Here is a 9,221-nt window from a genome sequence, read left to right on the forward strand (position 1 = left end):
TTGAAAAACTTTTTAACATCTGGCTTGATGGAAGATAGCAGGATTCCTAGGTACTTGATATTTTTTGATGCTGTAATAAAAAGGATTTTTCACAAATTTTCTCTTAGTGGCTGATACACAAGAATATCATTGTTTAAAAAAATATTAACTTTGTATTCAGCTAATGTACTAAAGTTTCTTATTAATGCTAATAGTTTAATTGTAGATTTTTGCAGATTTTCTAGGTACACAATAATTTCATCAGGGAACAGTGGCAGTCTTATTTCTTCATTTATGATCTTTGTACCTTGCATTTATTTTTCTTGCCTTAATGCACTGGGGACTATCTCTACTATAACATCAGACTGCAATTGTTACATCAGGCATCATTGTCTTTTTTGCCATTTTATAGATATTCTCTACCACATCAGGAAGGATGTCCTATTCAGAGAGTCCTGAGCTGCCCCACTGCCACCACCATCTTAGTTACTATCACACTCTGGAGGAGCCACAGCTGCTACAGCTGGACCCAGTCACTATCACCACACCCATGGGCAGCCAGGCGAGACCCAGCACCCCACAGTCTGGCCCTCAGTGATGCCCATACCAAACCCCGCACCTGGAGCAGTGGGTGAAGGGAGCAGTGGCCCCAGCAGCCTCATCTAGGAGGCACCAAGGAAGTCATCACAATGAGGGTTTTGGGAAAAGTAAAAAAAGCTCAATATAAGAAACAGATATGGTTTCATCAACAGGAAGATGTTTTTACACACCAGAATGCCAGAAAGAAGGAAATCCCAGGAACTACCTTTGCAGTGTAAGATGTGGAGAGACTGTGGAGTTTGATGTTGTTGAAGGGGAAAAGGATGCAGAAGCAGCAGATGTTACAGGTCCCGGTGGAGTTCCAGAGCAAGGCAGTAGCAGACCGTAAACAGTGCTTATAGACCCTACACATGTGGTAGGGGTCCTCCACATGATTACCAGCAGAATTTTCAGAAGAGTGAGAGTGGAAAGAAAGGGATTGAAGAGGGCTCCGGAAGGCCAGGCCCAGCAGCGCCATCCCTACCGCAGGCACCTTACAGAGACCCTATGGGCACCCCCCCACAGTAGTCCTGTGCAGGGAGAAGGGAGGAGGGTGCTGAGAACTAGAGTGTAGGAGAACAAGGTAGACCCGTGAGACAGAACACGTATCAGGTTACTGATGATGATTCTGCAGGGGCTCTTCTCGCAGAAGATAGCCTACAGAGGATAGCAATGAAGAAGATAAAGGAAATCAAGAAGAGGAGACCCCAGGTCAGCAGACACCTCAACATCTATTCCACAGAAGACGCCCAGAAAACCCACAACCACAAGGTGGCAAAGAGACAAAAGCAGCTGAGAGTTTGACTGCTCCTGAGGCCGAGCAGGGCATGGCTGAGTAAATGGGGCTTACCATCTCTACCATTACCAGATTTAGTCATTCGAGGAGAGGAAATGAGTATGAAGTTCCAGCAATAAGAAATGAACAAAAATGGGAGACGACCTTAAGTGCTTGCTCTTTGCCTGTTGACAGGATAACTAGAACCTTCTGCAATATCTGTGCAGCTTATGGCTTTTATTATTTTTACCTAAAGATGTCTCTTTCTGGTTAATGACAAATGTGGGTTATTTTAAAGCCTGTTTTTTCTCAGTATATCTTTAGAGGTTTTAAAATTGTTTTATATCTGGTCAAGTTGAGATTTTTAAGAACTTTATTTTTTTTATTTTTTTTAATTTACTTTTTAAAATTGAAGTATAGCTGATTTACAATGTTGTGGTAGTTTCTGGTGTATGGCAAAGTCATTCAGATATATATAGATATGTGTGTGTGTATATATATATATATATATTCTTTTCCATTATAGTTTATTACAAGATATTGAATAGAGTTCCCTGAGCTATACAGTAGGACCTTGTTTTTTTCTATTTTATAAATATATGGTACTGTGTATCTGCTAATCTCAAACTCTTAATGTACACCCCCCCTCTTTCTTCTTTGGTAACCATAAGTTTGTTTTCTATGTCTGTGAGTCTGTTTCTGTTCTGTAAATAAGTTCATTTATATCATATTTTAGATTCCACATATAAGTGATAATATATTATATTTTTCGTTCTCTGTCTGATTTACTTCACTTAGAAGGATAATCTCTAGGTCCACCCATGTTGCTGCAAATGGCATTATTTCATTCTTTTTTATAGCTGGGTAGTATTCCATTGTGTATATATATACCACATCTTCTTTATCCATTCATCTGCTGATGGACATTTAGGTTCCTACCATGTCTTGGCTATTGTAAATAGTGCTGCTGTGAACATTGGGATGCATGTGTCTTTTCAAATTAAAGTTTTCTCTGGATATGTTATATATATATAATATAACTCATTTTTAAATTGTAATAAATGTTTGCTTCTTAATTTTTTCCAAAAATGTCAATAAACTGCAAGCACCTGTTAGTAAAGGTCTTAAATAGTAATAATAATAATAAAAAGAAAGCACCCTTTCTATTTCTATTCAGCTAAGTGATTCTTCCTTAAAACTATAAATGAATGTTGCATTTTATCAAAAGAATTTCCCACATCAATTGGGATAGTCATATAATTTTTTCTCCTTATCCTATTAATAAGGTAAATTACCTTGACTGATTTTTCTAATGTTCAATCAGCTTTGCATTTTGGCATTAAATCCAGCTTATTCATGTTTTATATCCTTCTATAAATCATTGGATTTGCTTTCTAAAATTTTTTTGAAAAGGATTGCATCTATGTTCAAGAGTGAAATTTGCTTATAATTTTCAGTTCTTTTAATATTTCTGCCAGGTTTGGTATCCAGGTTATGCTTAAGTTGGAATGTGTTTACTTAGTTTTTAATTTCTCATGATTGTATAAAGATTCAAGTATTTCTTCCATAAATTGCTGGTACACTCACTGGTGAAACCATCTGGACTTGGAGTTTTATACTCAGAAATATATTTTTTACTATTAATTCAATTTCTTTAAGGCTTACATAGAATTTTTCAGCTTTTCTCCATAATTTAATTGAACTTCATTGATGGAAATGTTAATTGCTTTCAGTTTTCACTATTACAAAGGATGCTGCAATGAACACATTTATACAAGTATTTTGCAAGTTTGTGCATCTTTACATTTTAAACATCTTTATAAGATACATTTTAAACATCTTTATAAGATAAATGCTTATAAGGGGAATTGCTGGGTCACAAAGTATGAACATTTGTAGTTGTCTTGGTCTTGACATCAGGCCATTTCTTTCCTGAAGAAACAGCGTTGGAGAGAGAAATGCCCTCTGTATTAGTTATTTATGGTGAGTAACAAATGACTCCAAAACTTGATGGTTTAAAACAATAATAGACAATTATTATCCTCACAGTTTCTGTGACTCAGAAGTTGTGAGTGGCTTAGTTGAGTGGTTCTGACTTGGGCTCTCTCATGAGCTGGTCATCAAGATGTCAGCCAGGACTGCAACATTTGAAGGCTTGTCTGAGGCTGGAGCAATATTTTCAAGATGGCTCACTCATGTAGCTGGCAAGTTGGTGTCAGTCCTTAACAGGTGGCCTCAGTTTCTTCCCCAGTGTGGGCTCTCCACACCCTTCTTGAGTGTCATCACAACATGGCAGTGGAGTTCCCCAGAAAAAGCTATCTGAGAGAGAGAGAAAGAGAGAAGCAGCAGTGGCTTTTGAACGAACTTTGGAAATCACACACCATTACTTCTGCCGTACTCTATTCCTCAGAAAAGCATCACTGACTCTGGCCCACATTGAAGGTACGGGGAGTTAGACTCCACCCTTTGAAGGAACAAGTGTCAAAGAAGTTGCAAGTGTATTTTAAAACCATCACAATCTCTCTGTAAGCCTAGTTTAAGTAGGTTTATCTCCTTGCATGAACCTTCAAAAATGTGTTTCTAAGGACAATTTCTCAGCCCATTGAAGTCACTGAAGCAAATGGCAACAGCTGGTGAGAGTGTGGAATTGGGGCTACAAGAAGTCAACCACCTGCTGCTCTTAGTGTCCAGTGTCCTTAGTGTCCTGGCTATGATCCAGCCTCAAGATTTATGTCTTAATTATGTAAATAGAGCAATTATGCCATCAGGGGCTCTGGTAAGCTAATTACTAAACAAGAAATCAATGCTGCTGAAGTCAAGACTAATGAATCCCAAGGCACCCAACACCCTGACTGTAATTGCAATATTGAGGGTTTTATTTTAATCGACCGTGCCAGGGAGCTTGGAGGGAAGAGGGCCGTTCTCGCCATGATTGATTCATTGAGACCCTATCCAAGATTCCTTTTCTCATGGATGCTGGGGGGCTGGAAACAACCCCTGGCCGCCCTCTCCCATCCCATGGCCACCTCTACACATACCCAATCAACCTGTAATAGCTCAGACTCTGGGAAGTGACCATACGGATTATTATGGTCAGTGCCAGTAGGGAGGGAGGGGCTCTGACCAGAGCATCAGCTCAGTTGGACGTGACTTTTACATGTGGAGGATTGAAGCAGGGTGAGAGGGTTTCACTGGGACCCCCTTCTCCCCAACTCTCTGCTTTACGTGAGACGTCTGATTGCCCCTGACAATGGACAAGACTGGACAGAGAGGTCTCCTGACCCTAAAGGTTCCTGGAGGCACAAGAGTGCCTACTCGCTTCATTGTCCGCCCTTTGTCCTCTCCAACTCTCACATCGCAGGGCTCTGGCCTCTGTCTCTCTTGCTTTATGTGACAATTTTCCAAATTGCTTTGTCTCACCCTTAGCTTTTATCCAGTGCTGCTACAAGGAATAGCCATGTGCAATCTGGTTCTGCAGTTATTATAAAATACTGTTGAGGACAATGGGTTGTTGTACTTCTACAACAAGATGATTTGGGGGGGAGGGTGTTGTCTGCTGTCCCAGAATTGTGGCCAATCTCCAAACCAAAGCAGTTGACAAGAAGCACTGAGGAACTCTGCCTTCTAAAAAGCGTTGCCCAGGAGCAGAACCCATGCATCCTGGCAATGACAAGGTGGTTTGAAAACAGGTTGCAGAATTGGCCTACCACCTTCAATTCACACCCAATCCTGACCTTTATTCTTCCACCCTTGTTTATATGAAAAGAGGATCAGGGAATGTGGGGAGATGGCATCAGACCTGCCAACCTTACAGCATTCGTGATGAGGGGAGATTCCCTTTTCTTCCCATGGGAAGACATATGTGATCACAGAGACAACTGGCTACTTCTGGGCTAGAGGTTTTTGTGAGGGGCCTCTGGAGGTGGCCTATGCCAGCAGAGGGACAGGGGACTGCAGAAGGCCTGGGAAGGAAGAACTGGAGGAACCCACATCCCCTCGTCCTTGGAGAACACAAAGGAAGTCCACAGCCTTTCCTGTCGTTCCACCTGCAGGAGCATGGAATGAGAGGGGTCAGGAGCTGTGGGCTGCCCGGGCAGTTGCTGTGACAAGTGAGGAGAACCTCCATCCAGAGAAGGTTGGGGACCATAACCCGGACTGAAGGAGGACTTTGCCCCCTTCACTCTGAGTGAGCTGTCATATGAGAGGAGATCCAGGTTGAGTTGAGCATTGCTCCAAAACACCACCCCACCTTCAGTGTAGAATCTACTAGCCTCACATGGGATCACACTGAACCAGGCCAGGATTGGAGATGCCTCCTCACCACCACTGGTCCTCAGCCATGCTGAGATGCCTCCTGCTTCCCCATCCCTCCTTCCTGTCCCTAAGCCTAGAGAGCAAGACCCAGGAGAAGGAGGAGGAGGAGCAGAGGGGAAAGAAGAGACCACACTGCTCCTTCTTCTGGGTCACTAAGGCCAAAATCTTCCTGGGTTTTGAGGAAGAGGAAGAGCTTTGAATCAGATACAAATTTGGAGTTTTAATCTGGACTGAGTTTTTAATAACTGAAAGCAACAGGGACATTCACTTTCTGCCCCAAATATCATTAAGTGATGAGGAAAAGGGATTCGACAGAACACAGCAGAAAGCAGTGACTGGAAAAAATTAACTTTCGCATTTATACCCCACTGAGTTGAGACCCTTCAGTAACCCACTGTACACCATTCCAGTCAGCGCTCCCTAAATAAAGCCCTGTGGAGGGAAATTTTTTCAGAAATTTTTGCAAGGCTGTCCAGGACATGAGGAAACGAACACATTCACACACTATGGGAGTTAAGATAAACTGGGGAGGTCTTTTGGGGGAATGATTTGGAAATATGTGTCATAAGCCTTAAAAAAGTGCATATCTTTGACCCAGCAGTTTTATTCTTCGGAATATATTTATTTATTCAACAGATTTTTATGGAGTACCAAATTTGTGCCGGACAGTGTTCAGGTACATTGAACAAGATAGACATGATCCCTATCCTTACAGACCTTACAGTTTACTGAAGGGGAGACAGAGAAACAGGATGTTACAATACAGCGTCAATCATTCTCTAGCAGAATGAAGGGCAGGTGATGGTGGCCACCATGGGAAGGATATCTGTCTGTGATGATAATGGTGATGGCAGAGTGTCAGGGAGGTTCATCTGAGGAAGTGATATCTGAAAGATGAATAGGGTGAGCTAGGCATGGGATCCCAGGTGAAGAAAGAATGTTCTAGGCAGGAAGAGTATGTACAAGATCACAGAGGCAGAGAGAGCATAGCATAGTTCTGGAGCCTAAGGAAGTTTGGTTTGGCCAGAGAAGCAAGAGTGACAGGATGAAAAGGCGGGAGGATGGAAAGGGAGGCAAGGGACCCTAAGGAAATAATTGAGGGTGCATGCAAAAGCTCACCAAAGGATCAGTGATGGTTATTATAGCTGAAGCTTGGAGACAACTTAGATGTCAATTAATAGGTTCCCAGTAACACCAGTACAACAGAACACTGCACAGCTACAAATGAGGCTGTGGAAGAATATTTATTGACACAAAGAGATGTTCAATGTTATACTGTCAAATAAAAAATCAGGATATAATACTGTATGTATAGTATGGTCTTATTTTTATGTTTAAAATTATACAAAGATTCTGGAGAAAATAGGTAAGTTATTAACACTTATCTCTGGGTGCTGGGATTGTGGGTAAATTTCATTCCTTCCTTTTTGCTCAACTGTAGTTTCTACAGTAGTTTATCTGTATGCAATTATTGCTTGGGTAATAAAGAAGTGAAAGTTATAAGACACAAAATCACTGAAATGTAAGCTGAAAAAATTTGATGCCAGGAAAATCTTGGTCTTCCTGTTATGTGTGAAGAAATTATTCAAAACTGAGAAGGGGAAGTCGTATAAAAGGCAACTGACATGGAATATCAATTTTAACATTTATGGGCTTCAACCGACTCTGCAAGAGCATTCAGACTGCCCACCTCCATGCGTGCTGCCACTCCCAGCTTCACACAGCATTGCCTGGCCCCAGACAGCGCCAGCTTTTCTTGGACATCACCAATTCTGGCTCCACTTCCTTCCTGGTCCTTGTATAACAAAGCTACATTCTCTAGTTTCATCTCAGTTGCTTCTTTTAATTTTTTTAGACAGCTTTGTTGAGGTATAATTTATATACCAAAAAACCTCACACATATTTAATGTATATAATTTGATGAGTTTGGACTTATGCATACACCTGGGAAACCATCTACCTCAATCAAAGTAATAGACAAATGTATCACCTCCAAAAGTTTCCTTGTGCCTCTTTGTGGTTTGTGTGCGTGCCTGTGTGTTAAAAACACTTAACATGGAATCTACTTTCTTAACCAAATTTTAAGTGCACAATAAAGTATTTTTAAATATAGGCACTATGTTGTACAGTGAATCTCTAGAACTTATTCATATTGTATAACTGAAACTTTATACCCATTGAAAGTTTTGCAAACAGATAAAGTCTATTAAAGTCCTATGAATTCCAGTGAGTCATACAGCTTTGTCTAAGAAATAGGCATCTTCTGCTGATCCTACCAGGGTGGCCCACTTTGGTACTTGCACACACATCTAGCACAATGAAGATATATCAGTGTCCTATGGAGGCTTGTACAATTGAGCGTAGATGAGCTTGTGGTGTGCTTTCTCCCCTTGGATAACAATTCTTGTGTTAGTTATCATGATTCCTTTTTGCCCTAATGCCTGTAATCAGAAACCATTTGATGCTCAATTATTAGGATGAAAGAGGAGCTCTTTAGAGTCAGGACTTTGAGTTCATTCTGATCCTTGGATGTGGCCCTGCTCCAGCCATGTGGTCCCTCTGCCTCAAGCCGACCAGTCTCCTCACTGTCCCTTGAAAGAAGAATGTTTTTCCCTTCCCTATTCCTGTGTTCATGCTGGTCCTCTCACCAAGAATTCCTTCTCTGCACCTCTTATGGTCTAACCAAATGCTACGGATCTGTCACAGTCTAGCTCGAGTCTCAGCTGTGAGACAGCCTGCCCGATGCTACAATTTACGTGTGTCTGGAGTCTACGTGCTTCATGAAAAGAGTGTAGATTTTGCCACTGGAAGCCCTAAGATCCAATTGCGACTTCACTACTTACTAGTTGAGTGATCTTGGGAAATTTACTTAACATTTGAGAAATTTTCTCCGTGAAATTTTTTTTCACAGAGATGTTGTGAGAATTACAAGATAATATAATTTTTAAGTCCCTTAAATTACCAAACACCACATGTATTCAACAAGCATTTATTAAGCACCAATGGTGCAACCAACATTAAACTAGACATTAGGCAAATGCTAGTTTTGTTATAACACTCAGTAATCAATAATAGTCTTCCAGGGAATCCAGCAAATAACATCCTGCTTTGTGCTTCTCATGTTTCACCTGTGAATATATTAACTCTTTTGTATTTTGTAGGTTAACTATTTTGTGTTATGAAATAGTTATCAAATTCCTACTGTGAGCTTAGTGGGGATAAAATGGTGAACAAGAACCTGCCCTCCTGCAGTGGGATGAGTACAAGGAGGAACTTTTGAAGGCTCTAAGGAAGGCAGTGATTTAATGGAATTTGTGTCATCAAAAATATCAGTTTTTTCTACTTTAGTTGGAACTTTCTTCCCTTCTTTGCCTGGCTAGGTCCTCCCTTTCTTTATTTCTCAAATTTGATGTCCCCTACTCCAAGGATAATTCTCTGACTTCCCATCCTGGGTTTGTGCCCTCCCATGTGCATAGTTGATTTACAATGTTGTGTTAATTACTGTTGTACAGCAAAGTGGTTCAGATATATATATATATATATATATATATATATATATATATATATATATATA

The 9,221-nt window shown here is 40.7% G+C and overlaps 1 pseudogene; it reads left to right on the top strand.

The window, feature by feature from the left end:
- Positions 1 to 668: 668 nt before the first annotated feature.
- On the top strand, positions 669 to 1,397 carry LOC132369628 (Y-box-binding protein 1-like; annotated as a pseudogene).
- The last annotated feature ends 7,824 nt before the right edge of the window (positions 1,398 to 9,221 follow it).

Source organism: Balaenoptera ricei, chromosome 8 (assembly GCF_028023285.1).
Source record: "Balaenoptera ricei isolate mBalRic1 chromosome 8, mBalRic1.hap2, whole genome shotgun sequence".
NCBI lineage: Eukaryota > Metazoa > Chordata > Mammalia > Artiodactyla > Balaenopteridae > Balaenoptera > Balaenoptera ricei.